The sequence below is a fragment of the Hypanus sabinus genome, chromosome 20, assembly GCF_030144855.1.
Source record: "Hypanus sabinus isolate sHypSab1 chromosome 20, sHypSab1.hap1, whole genome shotgun sequence".
NCBI lineage: Eukaryota > Metazoa > Chordata > Chondrichthyes > Myliobatiformes > Dasyatidae > Hypanus > Hypanus sabinus.
In genome coordinates this window covers 49,781,591-49,803,415 of record NC_082725.1, presented here as the reverse complement: position 1 = coordinate 49,803,415, position 21,825 = coordinate 49,781,591, and the positions used below count along the sequence as shown (strand labels likewise).

Below are 21,825 nucleotides of genomic sequence, written 5' to 3'. Positions count from 1 at the left end.
AAAGAAGCCTGAAAAAGATACTTGAAAGAATGCGGAGGGGGTCACAGCTCGTACAGAAGCTTGTAACTGCCCAGTTTCATTCTTGAGCAACTGCATCACAAAGCAGGCCAGAGAGCTTGGCAGCCTTCCCAGAATCCTCAGCATGTGGTAATACTGAGTGCTGGAGTGTTAACACCTGCCAACTAGTAGTTAGGTGTAAATGTCTCTATTAAAATAAACACTGTTGGTGGCAGTAATTGAAGCATGGAAGTAGATCTGTTGGCTGTAGTCATTTTTTTATCAATTTAATATCACCACTTGACTTGTGTCCCAAGTCTCTCATTAATTGTTTTTTCTACCCTCCCCCAGCACCCCTCTCCCATCGTATATTAAGGGCACTTAAAGCATCACTGTTTCTGGGCTACCGTATTTTTTAATTGAGTACTTCTTATCAGTGTTCTTTACGTGTGAGGACCGAGGGCCACCTGAATTGAAACAACCATCAGGAATGGGCTATGAGCAGGAATCCCTGCTCCAAACCTTAATGAACTCCTGGTTGCGTTTTAGAGTGCCATCTTGGAGCTCTTGACAGCGATATTGCCTGTGAGTCCAGGTAAGGATTCAAGTGTGGAAAGCAGAGCACTCAATATGCAGTCAGCTGACAGCCTGGGTTACACTGCTGGAGGAGTTGCTTTCCTGATGAGAAGTTCTGACTGCTTCCTGTGACGGCAATAGCAAAAAAGACGTATAATGGTTCACTAGGTCCAGAAACCCAGGTGCTGATGAAGGGTCTCGACCTAAAACGTCGACTGTTTACTCTTTTCCATAGATACTGCCTGACCTGCTGATTTCCTCCAACGTTCTGTGGGTGTTGCTGTCTGTCAGGAATTTCAATGTTCTTCCAGTGACCAAGTGGGTTTCCTCCAGGTGCTCCACTTTCCTCAAACACCTCAAAAATATGCAGTTTGATAGGTTAATTAGTCCCAGTAAATTGTCTTTAGTGCAATATTGTTTCTAGAGTGAGTGACAGAATCTAGAAGGAAGAATGTGGGGAAAATAAAAAAGGGAAGAATGAGAGGAGATCTTATAGAAATACATATAAAATTATGAAAGGGATAGATAAGATAGAGGCAGGAAAGTTGTTCCCATTGGTAGGTGAGACTAGAACTAGGGGATGTAACCTCAAGATTCATGGGAGTAGATTTAAAATGGAGATGAGGAGGAACTGCTTTTCCCAGAGAGTTGTGAATGTGTGGAATTCTCCTCCCAATGAAGCAATGGAGGCTACCTCAGTAAATATATTTAAGATAGATTGGATAGATCTTTACATAGTAGGGGAATTAAGGGTTACGGGAAAAAGGCGGGTAGGTGGAGATGAGTCCATGGTCAGATCAGCCATGATCTTATTGAATGGCGGAGCAGGCTCGACAGGCCAGATGGCCGAATCTTGCTCCTATTTCTTATGTTCTTTTATTTTTATGGATTAATTTAGGATGAGTTTAAACTGGGTAGTTAATCGTCAGCACTGACTCACTGAGCCGTGTTGTGTGACTGTGTTTTTATGAGATTGGGATGGATCATATAGAATTGTCGGCCTTCAGTCAGTGAAACAAAGGCCGGTCCTAGACTTTAGCACACCATCGAACATGAAACAATACAGCATAAGAACAGGCCCTTCAGATCATAGTATCTGTGCCAAAGATGATGTCAAATTAAACTAAATCCTTTCTGCCTGCACATGATCCATATCTCTTCATTTCCTGCATATTCATGTGACTATCTGAAAGACTCTTAAATACCACCGTTCTATTTGCTTCCATTGCTACTACAGGCAGCCCAAACCAGCACCTACCACTCTTCGTGTAATGAAACTTGCCCACACATCCCCTTTAAATTTTCTACCTCTTGCCTTAATTACATATCCTGTTTTGGACATTGTTACCCTAGGATAGAGATTCTGACAGTATTTCCTATCGTTATATCTCATAATTTTACAGTCTTCTATCCGGTTACCCCTCAGCTTATGACATGTCTATAGAAAACAATCCGAATTTGCCCAACCTCTCATTTTAGCTTATATCCTCTAATCCTCTTCTGCACACTTTCCAAAGCCTCCACATCCTTTCTATAATGGAGCAATCAGAAAAGCACACAATACTCCAAGTGTGACCTAAACAAAGTTTTATATAGCTTCAATGTGACCTCCTTACTCTTATGATCAATGTCCCTACCAGTGTAGACAAACATCCTGAGGCCAATTTAACAAAAGGGGGAAATGAACCTTGTGAATTTTCATTGCCACTTGATTCCACATGCAGTCTGTCTGGGCTGACCATCACTGCGTTGAAGATTAGCCATGTGAATTCTGGGCCAGCCTCAGAAGACTCGGCATATGAGTTCCATTTGATCTGAACAGGGATTCAAGGGCATACGTTTGGAAGACAGAATGAAAGTGGAAGGTTTAATGTTTTTTGGTGATATATATTTTCATAATTAAACTTTTTTTAAGTTTGAAGGATCTGTAATTACTCAATCACAATCCAGGCCAGGTGTAGGGAGTTGATGCACCATCAATAACACACTCTGAGACGTAAAGGCGAGATATCAGCTTTTATTGACTGGAAGAAGGAACAAGCAGTGGTTGACCACCATACTACATCCTGGAGACTGAGAGGCCAGGCTCAGACCTTGATCGCCTTTGTACCGGGGTCTGTGGGAGGAGCCACAGGAGCAGTCAGCAGAGGGGCGTGTCCAGACAGGCACACGTAGTTCACCACATTCACCCACCCTTTGTTTTAAAAGAGTCCCCATGTGGCGAAGGTTAAGTCTATCAGGTGGTCAAATCTGTCGCTGTGATCTACGTAGCACCGGCTGTGATTGCACAGATGCCGGCGGTGGTGGTGATTGCACAGGAGACGGAGGTTGTGCTGGTTCCAGCCCACTAGGCGCCAGTGGTTCCTCACACATGTGCGAGGCGCCTGGTATATATGCGTACGAAACGCCCGGTATATGAGTGTCGTGAGGAGTCTGTGTAGGGCCTGGTGTGCGCGATGTCACCTCGGGTACAGGGTTCATAGTTACCGGAGAGTGTTCAGGGTAGTGGTCTGCTGCCCCTGCGGGCGCCAGGTCGCGGACGGAGACCGTGTCCTCCGGCCCATCAGGTAAGACCACGTAGGCATACTGAGGGTTCGCATGTAGAAGGTGAACCCTCTCGACCAGCGGGGAGTATTTATTACTCCTCACATGTTTCCGGAGCAGCACTGGCCCCGGGGACGTCAGCCAAACTGGCAGAGTGGTCCCAGTGACAGACTTCCTGGGAAAAGAGAATAGGCGTTCATGAGGGGTGGCATTGGTGGACATATACAACAGAGAGTGGATAGAGTGGAGTGCCTCAGGGAGGACCTCCTGCCATCGAGAGACCGGCAACCCTTTTGACTTAAGGGCTAAAAGTGTGGCCTTCCACACTGTGGCATTCTCCCTCTACACCTGTCCATTTCCCCGGGGATTATAGCTCGTGGTCCTACTAGTAGCAATGCCCCTAGCTAGCAGGCACTGGCGCAACTCGTCACTCATAAAGGAGGACCCACTATCACTGTGGATATAGCAGGGATACCCAAACAGAGTGAAGAGCTGGCGCAGGGCTTTTATGACGGACGTGGCAGAGGTGTCGGGGCAGGGGATGGCAAAGGGGAACCGTGAGTACTCATCGGTAACATTGAGAAAATAGACATTGCGGTCGGTGGAGGGAAGGGGGCCCTTAAAGTCAACACTCAGTCGCTCAAAAGGGCAGGTGGCCTTGATAAGTTGCGCCGTGTCAGGACGGTAGAAGTGCGGTTTGCACTCAGTGCAAATTTGGCAGTCCCTGGTCATCGTCCTGATGTCCCCCAGGGAGTACGGCAGGTTCCGGGCTTTCACGAAATGGTAAAACGCTCGGATGGCAAAGTTGTGCATAAAGGGCGTATAGCTGGTCGAGCTGTGCGCTAGCACACGTACCCCGGGATAGGGCATCAGGGGGCTCATTAAGTCTGCCAGGCCGGTACAGAATATCATAGTTGTAGGTGGAGAGTTCTATTCTCCACCACAAAATTTTATCATTTTTGATTTTGCCCCACTGTTGGTTGCTGAACAGGAACGCAACCGAGCGCTGGTCGGTCAGCAAGGTGAACCTTTTGCTCACGAGATAGTGCCTCCAGTGCCTAACAGTCTCCACTATGGCCTGGGCTTCTTTCCCCACCATGGAGTGCCGAATTTCGGAGCCTTGGAGGGTGCGAGAAAAGAATGCTACTGGTCTGCCTTCCTGATTGAGGGTAGCAGCCAGAGTGATATCGGAGGCGTCACACTCTACTTGGAAGGGAATGGTCTCGTCCACCGCATGCATCATTGCTTTGGCAATGTCCCCTTTAATGCAGCTGAAGGCCGCACTGGCCTCAGCAGAGAGGGGAAAAGTGGTCGACTTGACCAGGGGGCGGGCCTTGTCTGCGTAATGGGGGACCCATTGGGCGTAATAGGAAAAAAAAACCAGGCACTGTCTGAGGGCTTTGAGAGTGGTGGGAAGAGGGAGTTCTAACAGGGGGTGCATACGGTCTGGATCAGGGCCAATGACCCCGTTTTCCACGACATACCCAAGGATAGCGAGGCGGGTGGTTCCGAACACACACTTGTCCCTGTTATAAGTAAGGTTCAGAGCTTCGGCCACTTGGAGAAATCGTTGGAGGTTGGCGTCGTGATCCAGCCAGTCACGACCACAGATGGTGATGTTATCCAGATAGGGAAATGTGGCCTGCAGTTGGTACTGGTCCACCATCCGGTCCATTTCCCTCTGGAAGACAGAGACACCATTCGTGACACCGAAGGGGACATGCAGGAAGTGATAGAGCCTGCCGCCCGCCTCGACGGCGGTGTAGGGGCGGTCCTCTGGGCAGATGGGGAGCTGGTGATAAGCGGATTTCAGATCTATTTGTCGAGTACACCTTGTACTGAGCAATCTGGTTGACCATATCCGCGATGCGGGGTAGAGGGTACGCGTCAAGCTGCGTGAACCTATTGATGGTCTGGCTATAGTCCACCACCATCCTATTTTTCTGCCCGGTCCAAACAACAACCACCTGGGCCCTCCAAAGGCTTGTGCTTGGCTCAATGATCCCCTCCCTGAGCAGCCGCTGTACCTCCGATTGAATGAAGGCCCTGTCCCCCGCGCTGTACCTCCTGCTTTTAGTTGCCACAAGTTTACAGTCAGGGGTCAGGTTGTGAACAGCGGTGGGGGAGGGACCTTGAGGGTGGAGAGACTGCAAGTGGTGTCGGTAGCACAGCTGTCGGCATGGTGCTGGATGGGACGTATGGGCCCATGTGTGTGTGTGGTCAGTAGTGATGAAGTCCCACAAAACTGAGGATTCCTGACAGTGAGTGGTGGGAGGGGCCCGTCATATACCATAGTCACACTTTCGAGATGGCTCTGGAAGTCCAGCCCCAATAGCACAGGTGCGCACAGATTAGGCATGACCAGTAGCGCAAAGTTCCGATATTCTGTGCCCTGCACCACCAATGTCGCTACACAACCCACCCGGATGTCAGTGGAATGCGACCCAGAAGCCAAATTGAAGCTCCGACTTACCGGCCGTTTTGCGAGTCCGCATCGTTGCACTGTGTCCGGGTGAATAAAACTCCCAGTGCTGCCCGTATCAAACAGGCATCTAGTCCTGTGCCCCTCCACCAGGATGTCCATCATTGACCTTGCAAGCTGGTGTGGGACACCTTGGTCGAGGGTTACAGTAGCCAGAGTTGAATCGCCGTCGGGGTACCCAGTAAGCATCGGAGGGTCGGGGGCGGGGCATGCTGACGCAGTCAAAGATGGCCGCCCACATCCGGGCATGCAAGATGGCGGCCCCCATGTCTCACCTGCAGCGCTGCACTCCGCTCGTAGTTTAGACTTACAGACCTTGGCGAAATGGTCCCGATTTCCACAGCTGGAGCAGGTCGCTTCTCACGCATGGCAGCGTTTTCGAGGATATTTACTGACTCCACAGAAATAACACAGCACGGGCTTTTGACGGGCCGCAGCCGTGGTCGGGTTCGGGGAGCTCGTGGAATCGCGACTGGCAGCAGTGTTGGCAAATTCGCTAGCGGGAACCGGCGGCGGCGGGGTCTGAGGCGTCCATGGAACCGGTGGGGAATCGCGCGGCTGGACAGCATCAGCGTTGTGCAGCGCAGCTTCCAGCATGTCGGCCATCTCGATCGCCGAGCGTAAGGTAAAATCGGCTTTTTCCAGCAGCCGCTGGCGCACGTACGTTGACCTCAGTCCTGTCACAAAGGCGTCTCCGCATGCTGTTCTGCCGTGAGCGCCTTGCAGTCACAAGCTCGGACGAGTGTCTGTAGTGCTCGGAGAAACTCGGCGCCCGATTCTCCAGGCCGCTGTCGCCGGGTAGCTAAACGATGTCTTGCATAGATGGTGTTCACCGGCCACAGGTACTGTCTTTTGAGGGCGTCCAGTGCCCCAGCATAGGTCGGCAGGTCTCTGATAGTTGAATAAACTTTTGGGGTGACCCTCGAGAGGAGAATTCTGTGCATAACGGCAGGGTCAGTCGCACGAACCTCCTCCAAGTATGATTGGAAGCATGCAAGCCAGAGTTCAAAAGCAAGAGCTGCTTCAGGGTCTTGGGGGTCCAAATCCAATCTGTCCGGACATAAAACGGTTTCCATGTTTTAAAACTTCCAGTCAATAAAATTGATGCACCATCAATAACTCACTCTGAGACGTAAAGGTGAGATATCGGCTTTTATTGATTGGAAGAAGGAACCAGCAGTGAGTGACCACTATACTACATCCTGGAGACTGAGAGGCCGGGCTAAGGCCTCGATCGCCGTTATAAAGGGGTCTGTGGGAGGAGCCACAGAAGCAGTCAGCAGGGGGCATGTCCAGTCAGGCACACGTAGTTCACCACAGGAGTAACGTTAAATTGCAGTGTAATGGTTGTGTTATAGGACTAGGGTGCAGAGTGCCTGTGAGATTAGCCCTCCATATCAAATCCAAGTAGCTAGGGATGTAGATGGATTGCAGGCAGAGATTTTGGGTCAGGGAGCTAGCCAGGGTAACCTGGACCATTATTTGCTCATTACTGCGTTACTTGTTGTTGAATCGTTGTATGAAATTCGGCTGCTATGTTTCCTACAATAGTAAACTATACTTGAAAACCACTTCAATGGCAGTGAAGTACCACTCTCTCCGAAGCTCCTGAAAAGCACTTCCTCTCTTCTTCATTTATTTGTCTTGATTTGCCTGCAACTAAGTGTGAGTGCAGGAAGAGAAGTGGTTTCCACCTACACAAGGTATACTTCAGTAGCTCTGCTGCACAGGGAATTAATCACCCTGTTTATTGTACAACTCCTTCAGGTACAAGCACTAATGCACAACAACTATGCTTTTTATGAACTCTGTGTGAAATTCCACCTGAGTATCCTCCAACCTGACGGTATGAACCTCAATATCTCTAACTTCCGATAATTTCTCCCCCCTCCCCCTTCTCTCTTCCATTCTCCATTATGGCTCCCCTCTTTCCTCCTCCATTCTCCTCACCTACCTATCACTACCTTCTGGTGCCCCTCTTCCTTCCCTTTCCCCAGTGATCCACTCTCCTATGTGATTCCTTCTTCCTCAGCTCGTTACCTTTTCCACCTATCACCTCACAGCTTTTCACCACCCCCCATCTCCCATTCATCTACTTTCCTCTTCACCTGCCTTTACCTATCACCTTCTAGCTTGTACTCCTTCCTGCCCCCGCCTCACACAACCTTCTTATTCTGGCTTCTTCCCCCTTGCTTTTTGTTATATTTTTTGACTTTAAAACATTAAACTAATTCACGGGAGTCCAGGAATGCAGCTTTGACTTTACCTTTACTTTAAGCGAGACGTTCACGTATCATGTGGTAGCGAGATGACATTTGCAATTAACGTATTTAACGCAATTAACCCGTTATTAATTATTTAAAACAACAGAATGCTTAATCAACCAATATATATACAAGATTACTCAAATAATATTGAAATATTAAATACACCTTTCCTCCCTGCTTAGCTATAGACCAACTCAAAAAAGAATGCATCTCAACTAAATACTCAGTATATTACACAATACAATTACTATATACAGACATCCACAGCATAGTAAATTTAAACTGTCCCATTCAGGCTGAAAGATTTCAAAGATTTAGTTGCTGTGAAGGCTTTCTTACTCTTGTGGGCTAATGTTCTTCCTGCAAGGGGCTCACTCTGTTTGGCGGGTGAGACTTGTGACTATGAAAAAATTCCCAGGTTCTGGGGCCTCCTCCGTGGTGGTTGTAGGAGCCGATTCTCAGACTGCAGGAAGTGCTTCTGTCAGCTCTGGTTACCTTGCTACTCCTTTGCTCACTCTGGATCAACTTTGATCCCTTACTTTTTCTTTCTCACTTTCCTTCTCTCTTTCACACAATTCTCTTTCTCATTCACATTCTTTCCTCCTTTTTCTTCTTCTTTGTTGTGCATCTTGATCTTGAGAAGGTCTATTTAGTTACTGAAGTATTCTCTTATTAATTCTTCCATTGTTCCCTTTACAATCTGATCTCTCCTCATCCACAATGTCATCTGATGAATCTTTTGTTCTTGTATTTCCATTGCCTCCTTCAAATTTCTTACAGCTTAAAACCAAGCCACATTTTGCAAGTAACTACCCAATCAGCATATCAGAAGCTTTGCAGATACGTTGCCAACAAAAACTATTGTAGTCAGACCACAGATTTTGGCACTTTCTTGATTCCTCTGAGCAGCATGGTCCTTCCTTGGTCCAATATGTTTTCCAACCAGAGGCCCAGAGGTTGCCACCAACCACTGTTTGTCCTCTGTTCATGCTGTCAGCATGGAGACAGTATCGGGTGACTATTAAGAAAATGATCAGATGGTATCAGTATTCACATCTGAGATTGTAGCCTTGGAATGGCTCGAAGAAGTGTGCTCTGATTATGTACTTCTATGCTCTGATTGGTTCTCGACATTTCTTGACATCAATTAAAACAGATATTGTAGGCCAAATGTTTTTTTTGAGGTTAGACAGCATTGGTTGAAGCTGCAGGGTCTATGCTTGTGTGTACATTTCTTATCAGTCCCTGCCCACGATGGTTTGAAGGGAATGAGGTGGCAGGCATTCTTGCTAAGCAGTCACTTAAAATTAAGATTATAAATGTCATGGTACCTCTGTATATGGGGGAGGAGAAAGCCATAATGAAAAAGTCTATTTGATCTCTGTGGCAATAAAGTTGGGATAGGTAAAATAAAGGATGACATTGATATAAAATTCAGAAGATGGATGAAAACTCAACTGAGAGATAGGTATAAAACAAAAGAAGTTATATTTAGACATTTATGTAATGGACATATCAGAATAATTTCTCATTCAGAACTAATATGTAGGCAGATGTAGGGAGTTCACTTGTCAAGAAACACTGCAGCATATATTGTTTGAATGCAGTTCCTAAGAAGTGCAAAGGAAACATCTAATTACTAAATTGAGATCTTTGGAACAGGTACTGTTTAACATGCAAAGTTTGTTAAGATTTTAATGCCATTGTAAAATATGTGTGTATTTGACTTCCTGAAAAGCATTAGACTTTTTGATATTATTTAAATTTTCTTGGAGGGGGAGAGTTTAGTGGGCATACTCACTGTCTCTTTGCACCACACTCCAACTCAACAGGCGGCGGTAATGCATTTTATGTTGGTCTGCCAACCGCCATTAAACTTTACAGGAAAACCTACTTAGCATTGGAATAGGAAGTAATGCTAAGGACGTAAAATAAAGAGCTTTGAGAAATGTGTATATTTGCTGATGCCTGGGCTGTGGAATAGCAGAATGTGAGAGTGTTGTATTATGTTCTCTTGAGAATTGTTTGTTTCCTGGATTGATTGAGCAGATTTTGTCTCAAACTGTATCATTGGCTGAGTGCTGTCAAGGACTATTGAAGACTCTACACTTTATTTTGCCTGGAACGGTAGGACGTGGCTGGTTTATTACAATCTGAATCTAAACAATGTTGTAATAAACCAGCATTTTGTAACACTAGGTGATTATAAATAAGCCACAATTTTCAGCTGATCTTTAGAGGGATAACAGCTTTAAACAACTTGATCATGAAACTTCTATAAAGAGAAAAATTAGTTTTACTTACCATATAGTATGTACAGCAAAACACACACTGAAATGGGTTGTTTTGTGTTAATGACCAACACATTCCGAGGAACGTACTTGTGCCAGTCCACAAGTGTTGCCACAATTTTGGCACCAACATAGCATGCATACAATTCTCCCTAACCATATATCTTTGGAAGGTGGGAGGAAACCTATACAGTGACATGCAGGACATACAAACTCCTTACATGTACAGACAGCGGCAGGAATTTGAACCTAATTGGTGATGATGATGCTGTGGGCGATTATGCTGCTACGCTACTGTTCCGCCCCAATGTTTCATCTTGTATGATAGGCAATGTTGAAAAAGTCATTAGTATTTCCTGTAGGGAATTCTGTAAAAATCACATCACCATTTGGGATGTGTTCGACATGGAGTGATTACGGTGAATAACGTGAACCTGGAGCCTTGTGAGAGATGAAGAAGTGAATCATGATGGCGTCTGACCTGTGAATACTACTCAAGGCCAACTGAAACATGAATATTTTTGGGCACTTCCTAGTGGTTGGTGATGATGAATGCTGATGGTTGTTGGGTCAGGTTTGGTTCGTGTATCCAGTTGACACTGGTGCATCTTTGTTAATGAGTGACTGAATTTTGAGCAAATTCTACCCACTTTATGGGCACTCTGGTTATTGACATGGGGATAATGGTATATTTTTGAGATGGGCTCCATATTGCTGGTTTCCAAGACATTCCCACAAGACTTCCAAACACAATCAAGAGAAAATCTGCAGATGATGGAAATGCAAGGACCACGCACAAAATGCTGGAGGAACTCAGCAGGCCAGGCAGCATCTCTGGAAAAAAGTACAATCGATGTCTCAGGCTGAAACGTCAGCTGTACTCTTTTCCTAGATGCTGCCTGATATGCTGAGTTCCTCCAGCATTGTGTGTGTGTTGCCCCCAAGACTTCCAGCTTTGTGGTTGGGGATGGGGTGACTGCACTCTCTTGGAGTCAGTTACTCCTGTCCACTTCACCTCTCAGTAACTGGGAAGGGTAGAGTTTGTTGACATCAGGCTGGATTTGCAGGATGCTGTGAATTCCATAGCATTAGTTCTGGAAAAAGCCATTCCCATCATTGTCAGTAAATTGTTCCTTCATGCCCAAAAAGTGAACTGGAGCAACTCACTAGTGTCTTTGACAACACTTTCTGGACCTATGATCTTTACCTCTTGGGTTAAGCAAGCATGTACATGGAAATATCAACACCAATAACCTTCTGTCTTGTTTCCATAACAGTTCCAATACAACATTAGCTTGAAGACGTGGAACCCTTGCCAACAACAGTACCAGCACTCACCATGTGGATTACAGATGTTGAAGAGGCAATAATGGATCTTCCTTTTAAATAAAAACCTTAGGGTGGTTCACAATGCCTGGTTTGCCATGATGCACTTCACTAGGGCAAGAACTTTCAACAGGTGAGATTAGTCTTTGATGGAAGCCATGAACTCTTCTGAGAAATGTTACATTTATATCCATAGGCTCATAAGGGAATGGAGCTCTGCTTCTGACCAAAGCATCTAGTTAATAATGTGATTACCCACTCCACTCCAACCTTAAAAACTATTGAAACAATCTTCAGGTTTTTGTCTAATCCATTTGTCTGGAAATAATCATATTTTCAATTATGCTGTTTGCAATCCTTGGTCACTCTAAGATAGAACATAGAATAATACAGTACAACACAGAACAGGCCCTTTGGCCCATAATGTTTGAACAATTAACTAAACTAACCCTTTCTACCCACAGAATGTTCATGTTCCTTCATTTTCTGCACATTCATGTGCCTATCTGAGACCTTGTTAAATGTCTCTATTGCACTTGCTTCCACTACCACCCCCAGGCAGTTCAATCAAGCCACCAACCTCTCTCTGTGAATTTTAAAAGAAAATTTAGTCCCATATGTCTCCTTTGAACTTACCCACTCTTACATAAATGCAAGCCTTCTATAGCATTCAACATTTTAATCCTGGGTAAAAAGATATCAGGTGTCCATCTATGTCTCTCACAATCTCCCTTTAGCCTCTACCATGCCAGAGGAATCAATCAAAGTTTGTCCAACCTCTCCAAATAGCATATGCCCTCCAATCCAGCCAGCATTTGGTAGATCTCTTCTGCACCCTCTCCAAAGCCTTCATGTCCTTCCTATAATTGGAAAAACAAAACTGAATGCAATATTTCAGGTGTCTCTAACTAAAGTTTTATAAAGCTACAACAAAACTTCCTGACTCTTCAAATCAATGCCTTAACTAATAAAGTTTACAAACCTATTAACCCTTGCAACCAACATCGGGGTACTAAGGACTTGGACCCCAAAATTACTCTACATTTTTAATGCTGTTCAAAATCTTGCTTTTACTCTATACTTCCCCTTACGTTTAATCTTACAAAGTGCAATTCCTCACATCTGGCAGTATTAAACTCCAGCTGTCCACATCTTTACAAATGATCTATATCCCACTGTATCATTTGGCATTCTTTTACATTATCCACAATACAACGAAAACAAGGAGCAGAGGTCTCAGTTCAAATCTCTGTAGAACACTTCTAGTTACTAACCTTCAGCCAGATTAAGTTTCATTGACCATGACTTCTATAGGCAAGCCAATTTTGTATCCTAATGGTCAAGTTGCCAAGGATCCCATGCACCTTGCCCTTCTGGATGAGTTGGAGGTGGCCCATGGCCTTGTAGTTTTGGTAACCATCCTGTTTTGGTAAAGGAATCCTCCAAGTGATGTGGAATTCATTCCACTGTGAGGACACGAGGATCAGAGAAGTGAGATGCTTGTGTATATCGTATCATAATGATATACAGTGCAGCTGTGTTTGCTGTCACTGGTATGAGGTGATAGTTCAATGTGTGCTCACCAGATTCCTTTCAAGGATGCAGTGGTAACTTTTGAATATTCTGGCCAATATTTACTCTCAACCATTCTCAGGAAAATACAGTTCATTTTCTGCTGGTAGTGTAAGAAGTATTATACAGTTGAAACCATTCTACTGCTGAAATTCATTTTATAAAGTAGAATGAATTTACAAAGAAGAACGTCTTGACAGAACATAGGAATGGATTTTTAGGCAACTATCTGGTCATTATTATACTTGTGGGAGCAGTTTGTTGAATGAAACATTAGCCCACTTCCCATATTACTGCAGCGAATGAAAGTCAGAAGCAGCTTGTGGACTGGATGTTATGCCTAAAGTTGTGAAAGGTGCTATAACTTTTACTGACGAAAAGAATGAATGAATAAAGGAATAATAAAACCACATAATTTAAGACAAATGCTCTCCTTGACAGTTTTAGTAACTGACAGCCATCGTCTGTGTATGATCATTGTTTTGTCCTAAACCCATTTCCTGTTATCTTCTTCCAAGAGGTACAATTATAATCCTGATTGAAAATCTCAAATTTTCTTCAAGTAAACTAGACTACAGAAAGTCAAAGTTCATTGAGTGGCTCCTGACCATGTCACAAATGACAAGTGCTATTTGCAAAAATCATTAGAGTTGCAGTTTTCAATCAAATGTTAAAAAGAATAATAACCTTAACAATCAATGCCACCATATCATATCGACAGAACGTTTTAACACTTTTAACAGTGCCACTTTTTTATAATTGATTTCCAGTGTTTTCGTACATTGAAGAGGTCATGCAGGGTAGGTGGATTCTATCTTTTAAGAGCAGTTCTATCTTGCAAAGTGCAGAAGCATAACCTCTGTGGTGGATGGGGAGTTTGGTCGTCAGTGAATAATAAAGCACTGGGCTGAACTGTCTACTTGAAAAATGAAAGAATTTATAAAGTGAGAGGAGACCATTCATCTGCTGCTTGTGTGTCTACTGTGTGAAGGAATGCTTAAAATGATCACATTTTAAATTGTTTTCTATGTCGCAAAGCCACTTAGTGTTTCAGTTCAGACAACAGTTGCCTCTGCCTTGCTGATACCCTGCAAAGGCCTCCTTGTGAATTTTGTGGATTTGCATTGGTTCCCAGCAAATTAATCAACATTTCATCCTCCTAATCACCTGGTCCGTACAAGAAATGCCTAGAACTATATCTCTTTATGGAGCTACTCTTTATCATAATTCTTATCTCCAGGTCTTTGAATACCTGCGGTCGGAGTGGATGTGTCAGCATCACATCTCTATGAGTTGTATCCTCATGCTCCATTTGGGTGCCTCAGCTGTTACTAAACTGCAATGTTGAGAGAGAACTGCAGTATCGGAGGTGCCATATATTGAATGAGACCTTGAACTGACGCACCTCTGTCTCTCCCATGGAAGTTGAAACCTGCAGTGACACTGTTATGTAAAAAAAAACTAAATAGTTCTGCCAGCATCTTAGTAAATAATTACACCTCAGCTGGTTTCAGTTTAAGAGGTTGTCTGGAGTTTATTGCACTCTTCTTTGTGGGATGTTGTTGATAAACTGACATAATTACATAGATAAGCTTTATTTGTCACATGTACATTGAAACATACAGTGAAATGAGTCATGTGTGGCAAACATCAACATATCCAATATGCACTGGGGGCAGCCCCCGGGTGTCACCATGCTTTTGACATCAACATAACATGCCCACAGCTTACTGACTGTATCCCATACATCTTTGGAATGTGGAAGGAAACCAGAACATCTGGAGGAAACCCACTTGGTCATGGGGAGACAGTACAAGCTCCTTACAGACAACAGTGGGAATTGAATACTGATTGCTGATCACTATTGTTGTAAAGCATTACTACCGTGCCAACTTGTGAGAATGGAATGAAGAGTTAGACAAACAGATTTAGAAAAGGAAAGGTGGACAGAAGCTCAAATTAATCAGAAAGCCAACCTGGATTAGCTGGACCAAACAGCCCATTGCTTTGTGACATAGTTAAACCCCAGCAACAACTTAAAGTAGGCCTGAGAACTCACATCCCTTTTCCTTACTGACTCATTCCTACCCGAATGGAGGAATGTGGTGGCTGCACACTGATTCCACAGGACACATGGCAAGGAAATGGACTGTTTGGCCCAGGCCATCCAGATTGGCTTTCTGATCCACTTGAGCTTCTGGTCACCTTTCCTTTTCTAAATTAGTTGGTCTAACTCTCTATTCCCTTCATACATGCTTGCCCAAGCTCACCTTAACTGCTATTATTCATATCCAAAAAGGAACCCAAAATATGTGAAGCCATTATTTGGGCAGATGTTGCCAAATGACTTGAACTGAGGCAACAAAATAATAGCCAGGGAAGTGTTTTCCAAATCTGGGTAATGTTCCCTACCAGCATCCTTGCAGATATTACACCCTGCCTCTGATGCTCAATCAAACTTACCTGAATTGGGTCAGCATTGCCTAATCCCATTCATCACCAAGCGTGTGATGGATATTCATTTCCAGGCCCTGAGAGGCTTCTACAACAGCAACATGACTTTTCCAAAGTGTCAGAGTTGTCTGTGACCAAGTTAAACTTCTAATAAATATTCCTTGCTCAACTTTTGTTGTGAATGAGATACAGTCTCCAGTTCCTATTTGGCCTACTTTAAACCATGCAACTACAGCTAAGTTATTTGCAATTAGCTCCTGGAAACTTGTAAACCATCTGTGAGAATTACTTTGTCCCAGCAAAGGCACCTGGAAAACATCACAAACAGAAGATTTCATCTAGAATCAAAGCAGTATAAATATTAGGAAACACTGGGAATTGTTAGGAATGACAGAGAGACAAGGTGACAGAAAGAGAACTAGAGTTCATTCCTCAATGTTTGGTTTCTGCAACAGATGACTCGTTTGTCTGCAACTCTGATGATGTTCTTATAGTCTGTAAGCATTCTACCCGTGTTTGGAAATCCTTGTGTAAATTGAAAATCTTTTATAAATCATAAATCCTCTGAGTGTTAAGTGTGTGTTAAGAACAATTTGTCTAAAATTAAAATGTTTACTATTAAAGATAAAATAAACTGTGTTTAAACTACATCTACCTTGTTAGCAGGAAGTATTTCCTCCTTGGTATGGAGAGGGGACCCACCACCCAAGTAGTGTGTATTGGCAGCTAATCTTCACTGCAGATACTTGACAGGGAAATAAGTTTGTCCTTGTAGAGAGTGTATAACCTCCCCATAGTGAGGGTAACCATTGGCATCTATATCAGTTAGGGCTTAAAATCTTCTTTTGAGTTTAAGGTTTTGCAGACAGGAACCCCATACCATCACAAGTGTTTAGGCAGTACAAGGACAAATGTAATATCCTAGCTTTCCACTGGACTCCATTCCAATAGTTGCGATTCACCTAGTCTCTAAAGATTCAGATTCAGATTCAGTTTATTGTCATTTAAAAACCACAAATGCAATGCAATTAAAAAATGAGACAGCGTTCCCCCAGAATGATTTCAGAAAAGCATATGACAAAACAGACTACACCAGAAAATCCACATAGCGTTTGGCAATCCCCAATCCAGAGTCCAGAGAGGCTGCTGCGTGTTACTATTGCGCTACCGTCTTAGCGCTTTCCCCAGAAAGGAGCTCCAAATCCACCAGACAAAAACAAGACCAAAAACTAAAGCTACAAGACCTGCACAAAACCACATAGTTACAACAGTGCAAACAATAGCATAATTGATAAAAAAAACAAACTATGGGCACAGTAAAAATAGTCCAAAGCTGTTAAAGGACTGTAAGTTCAAAAGAAATCACCACACAGTTTCCACAAGTCCCCAGGGTCCCGACAGACTCGCCATCCCACGCCGGCGGCAGAAGGGAATACCCCCGCTATGGACTTCCATGGTGCCGCCCGACTCAGCCTCACATACAGAATTGCAGTACACAACGAAAGCTCCATCGAACAAAAGCGACCTGACTGCAGTGGACTCGGAGTCCGTCGAACCTCCGAGCCGATGGCCATCCCCTCCGGCACAGCTTCTCCGAGCACCATCCTTTGCCAAGCGTATTAAGACGGCCTGCCAATGGCCATCGGCAACGCGACCCCGAGGACTGGGGGGCTGTTCTTTCCAGCAGAGTCCCGGACCTCACAGCAGCAGCAACAATGAAGAAGGTCTTCCTGGAGATTTCCTGATGTTCCTCCGTGCTCCCATGACCATTTTCAATTGATTATGATTGCGCACGGCACCCCACTTCACAAATAACAGATAATCAGCTCTGGAGTTCTTACAACATTATCTCATTACAAAATTATTATTACAGAATTATCTCCAGAAATAATCAATTCTTATAAAGTGATTGTTGTACCCTGAGGTGCATGGACATCAGGAGCCAGCAGCTTTGAGGATGGCTGCCTTTAAAAGTAACATCATTTCTTAGTCTAACTGAATCAGTTGAAATGTCAGCACACAGAATTATGCACACACATCGGGGTCACTACATGTATCAGCAGTTATCAAGCCATTTCTACCAGCAATTAATGTATTACTGTTGTGTCAGGAACAATGCTTTCAGAATGCATTGACAAAGTTCTGAAAGGTTCATCAAAGGACAATTATGTCAGCTGATTTTGACCAATCTGCTATCTATAGAGCATTGACTATGGATTTCTTCAGTATGAGAATGCTAACTGGAAGTGTCAAGGTGACCTTAGGATTTAAATCATTTCACACTGGCGCACTATATATTGAATAACTGCTGCAGCAGCGATTTATTCTTTGCAGGACATTGATCTTCAACAAAATTTAATCATGTGACTGTTATTGTGTAGGCTTGATTTAAAGAATTGTTACTTTAAACAAAACACTCTAAAACATTAACTACTTAAATGAAGCAAATCATAATTACTGACAGTTTCAAGAATTCTTCATTTTACAATCCTTGAGAGCCTAAATTACAGTAAATGGCTTCATATTTGCTTACTTTTAGACTAAGTACTTTTGAACTAGCTGTTAATACCATCAAGCCATTATGTGTAACATGTACATCAATTGGTTACGAAAATTTCAAACCATGGAAACTATAATATGGATGTTACTTCAAAGGATGCCATGACTTTTAGCCTCATTTTAAAATTTTGTAAAAGTAAAGAGATTGTTCATTCTACTTTGCAAAAGCCTTCATTAATATTATATGAGCATTAAATGAGAACAGGAAGAACTAAGTAAATCCAAGCAGCAGTTGAGGAGTTGCAAGAGTTACAAAGGATATGTACAACCACAATGAGCTGCAGTGAGGTCTATTTTTAATGGTGACAATTGATAGCACGCTACTGTTGGATTCTGATGTTTTTATCCAAAGTTCTTTCAGAAATCAGGCAAAACTCATAAAACCTATTGCTTCACGCTTGTTTTATGAGGTGTTATAGAACAAAGTAAATGGAAAAATGGACAATGCTAGTCTACTAAGTGAAGGGAAGTAGAAGAAAAAAAGATGACACACTATGCGGTCAGCTCTTTTATACAACATGAATAAAAAAAATTCTGTTCAAATTCGCAGTTAAGAGTCAGCCAATCAGATAATCAGACCCCTATTCAAATAATGCAGTATCAAAGAAACTTCCAGAGCTTTCCAGAGTCATACAAATGTAACTTCTCGGTGACATAGTAAACAGCTGCATATACATACTGTGACCACTAGGAAGAATGCTTAGCAGTTACTTGTATTTAAGTGATTATATAAAATACAAGCAGTCATTTAATTGCTAAGCTGCAAGAAAATAACAATTAAACAGTTGGATCCAACTCTACCTTCTTATGTTTGCCATAAGCCCTTCAATTCTGCAGGAGAAAGTTGACAACGATTTTGCAGGGCAAACTAGTCAGCACATGTTCTGTAACTAATAGCAGTGCCATTGGAATTTGTAGTAACTGATTCTGCAGAATTTTTACTTTGAATTCCTCCAGATCAGTATAATTGGACTAGAGTGAGATTTAAACTTCAGCACATAAGAATGGAAAAGACATAGCAGACAGTTTGTTCCACATTTCCTTCACACAAAGGGGTATAAAGAGAATACTGTTCATGTGGTCAGTGATGTACAAAGTAGCAGAGCCTAGAATAAGAAAGGATCTCCAATAACTGATCCTATTTGATAGGTATAAATTAATTATTACCTTTTGAAGATGAATCTCAAGATTTTATTCATATTTTGATAATAAATTTAGTTTGAACAAAATGTTCAAATGGCTAAAGTATTGTTTGTGGTACTTTGGAGATCAGTGCTGCCCGAAGTAAGAGATGGGAGGTATATTGTAGAAATTGGAGAAACCATTTATTAACAGAACAATAGCATTGAGAGTCACTCAACAAATGGCACAATGAGAAATTAATTTAAATGTTTTTAAAGGAATACATCTATGGACATGCCCAAGGATGGCAGGATGTGTTAACATGACACTTGATAAAGCAAGTGGGTTTCTGAGTTTTACAGATTAAAGGATCTAAGGAGGAAGTTACACAATCTACACAAATCATTTGCTTGGCACCACTTTGGGAAGTCCAGCCGAAGGGTTTCGACCATTTTTGTTTGTGACCATTTTGGGAAGGTTATTTTTTTCTGGATGTACAATTTTAGGGCATCTCCTGGTCTAGCATCCACTGCAAACAGCTATTGGGTAAAGAGCAAAAAATTGTTGAGTATTAAGGTGATCCTCACCTACTGTGCTTTGGATTTTTGTGTAAGTTTGAAGATGACCTTCTTGAGGCTATTTCTGAAGACTTGACCAATTATTTATTCTATAATTCCTCTATGGGCTTGTGGAATAAATTTTAAAACATGAAGTGATTACTTCTCCTCACTTTTAGACACCATTGCTGCATTAAGAACAGGTGATGTGGTAAACATCTTTGCAGTACAAACTCTCAAATCCTGACTATCAGCAGATAGTACCCTCTATGATAGCTGCTATGCTTCCAGTTTAGGCATTGCCCACACATTACTATCCTTTATTTCAGCTCCAGTACTGGCTACACGTAACTATAGTCAATGCCTTTAGGCTCACAGGAAGCCATAGGCATCACTCTACTGATTGTAGAGTCAAGACAAGCCAATACCATCCTTTACATTGGTCAATTGAAGCTAAATTTTGCAGCCATTCATTTGTACTGGATTCAAGGCTCTCCCCTTTAAATTCTACAACTTTTTGGTTAAGCCATGTGTGGAGTATAGTCTGATGTATTGGGTGCATCATTGTAGGAAGGATGGAGACCGTGCCGAAGAGATTCAATCAGATAAAGAGTATTAGCTACTGAATAAGGAGACGCTGGACACATTTGAGCTGTTTTCTTTGGAGAATCAGAGGCTGAAGGATAACATGAAAGAAATATATGAAATTACAAGAAGCATTAATAGATAGTCGATCTTTAGAGTGGAACTATCAAATACTAGAAGGCATATGTTTAAAGAGAGAGGGGAATAGTTTAAAGGAAATTTACAAGCCAAGTTTTTTTTACATGTAAGGTGGTAAATGGCTGTTTCGGTGCTGTTCTCTTCCAGGTCCTCCTGGTCTATAACTTTCCTTCTTCCCCATCCTTTGAACACTTTGTTCTTTGGCAATAGTATTTCATACCTGCCACTTTCCCTTGGCTTCCAAAGCAGAAGAAACATACTTATTCTTATCCTACTATTTCCAGTGAATAGGAAATAATGGAGAAGAACCTGAAAGTGAAAGAACAAAACATGGCAAAAGCCAAAAGTAAAACATGCCATAGGATAACAAGAATTTTTGTATTTTAGGAGCTTAAGTAAGGAACAATTTTAACATATGTAGTAATTTATCTATTAAAATAACTAGAAATTAATAGTTGACCTACTGTGGAATCTGAGCCAAAAGCAAGTCATGTCCTAACTAGTAAAACAATTGCTCCTTGCTCTAGTTCATTGACAAAGTGAATACTTGGCTCAACTTTGGTTAGTATTTCAACACTGATAGCAAATCCAATCCTACCCAGGACAAAGCAAAATGCTAGCTTATTTTGAGCTCAAACTTATTGAAAAACTAAATCTAAATATGTTGTGGATCTGAGTTGTGTATTTTCTGTCATCAGCAATTACACTAATGACAACCATGCTTAAGAATTGCCAGTAGATTGACTCATTTAAATTGAGTCTGATGAAAGATTTAAAGATGTTAGTCAGAGAGTTGCACAATACCTCTCAGCTCCAGTGACCCAAGTTCAGTCCTGACCTCCCAGTGCTGTCTGCATGAGTTTGCACGTTTTATCTGTGATTAAGTGGGCAACATTCCCTTTAATTTTTTTTACAGCTGGGTGAACCAACCATTGTTCTGAGCTAGATATTTCTACATGGCTGAAAACAGCGCGGGACTTTAAAGAAAATTCCAGCTGCACGGCAACAAAGGCTGTGTGTGAGGGAGCATTTTAGTTACTGTGCACCCACACAGCTTAGAGGGAACTCTGCTTGTGGGCCTATCCCAACGCCTCAGGATTTCTTACACTTCTAAAAGATGTGTTCATTGGTAGTTAAATTACTTAAAGCAAATTACCCCATATGGTGGTTGTGTGGATGGCAGGAGAATTTATGATGATGGGCATGTGAGACAAAAAGGAGATGAGAGACTGTAGATATGAGATAGAATATTAGATAAGTAAGTGAGGGAATACTGCCTTCAATTTTCCATGAAAATGATCTATCTTGGATTAACAAATGAGTTTAAGGGTAGAAGTATGTTGAAAGAAGAGCCT

At 42.7% G+C, this 21,825-nt stretch overlaps 2 long non-coding RNA genes across 2 annotated transcripts; one reads left to right on the top strand and one right to left on the bottom strand.

Annotated features, from left to right (window-relative positions):
- Positions 1–433: 433 nt before the first annotated feature.
- On the top strand, positions 434–16,113 carry LOC132378518 (uncharacterized). The gene is made up of 3 exons (XR_009507086.1): positions 434–592; positions 11,435–11,616; positions 14,296–16,113. It is a non-coding gene; the product is annotated as an uncharacterized LOC132378518 (long non-coding RNA).
- A 3,531-nt stretch (positions 16,114–19,644) lies between these two features.
- LOC132378517 (uncharacterized) lies at positions 19,645–21,306 on the bottom strand. Its single transcript, XR_009507085.1, has 3 exons — positions 21,275–21,306; positions 20,691–20,779; positions 19,645–19,729 (listed from the first exon to the last, which is right to left on the bottom strand). It is a non-coding gene; the product is annotated as an uncharacterized LOC132378517 (long non-coding RNA).
- Between the last annotated feature and the right edge of the window lie 519 nt (positions 21,307–21,825).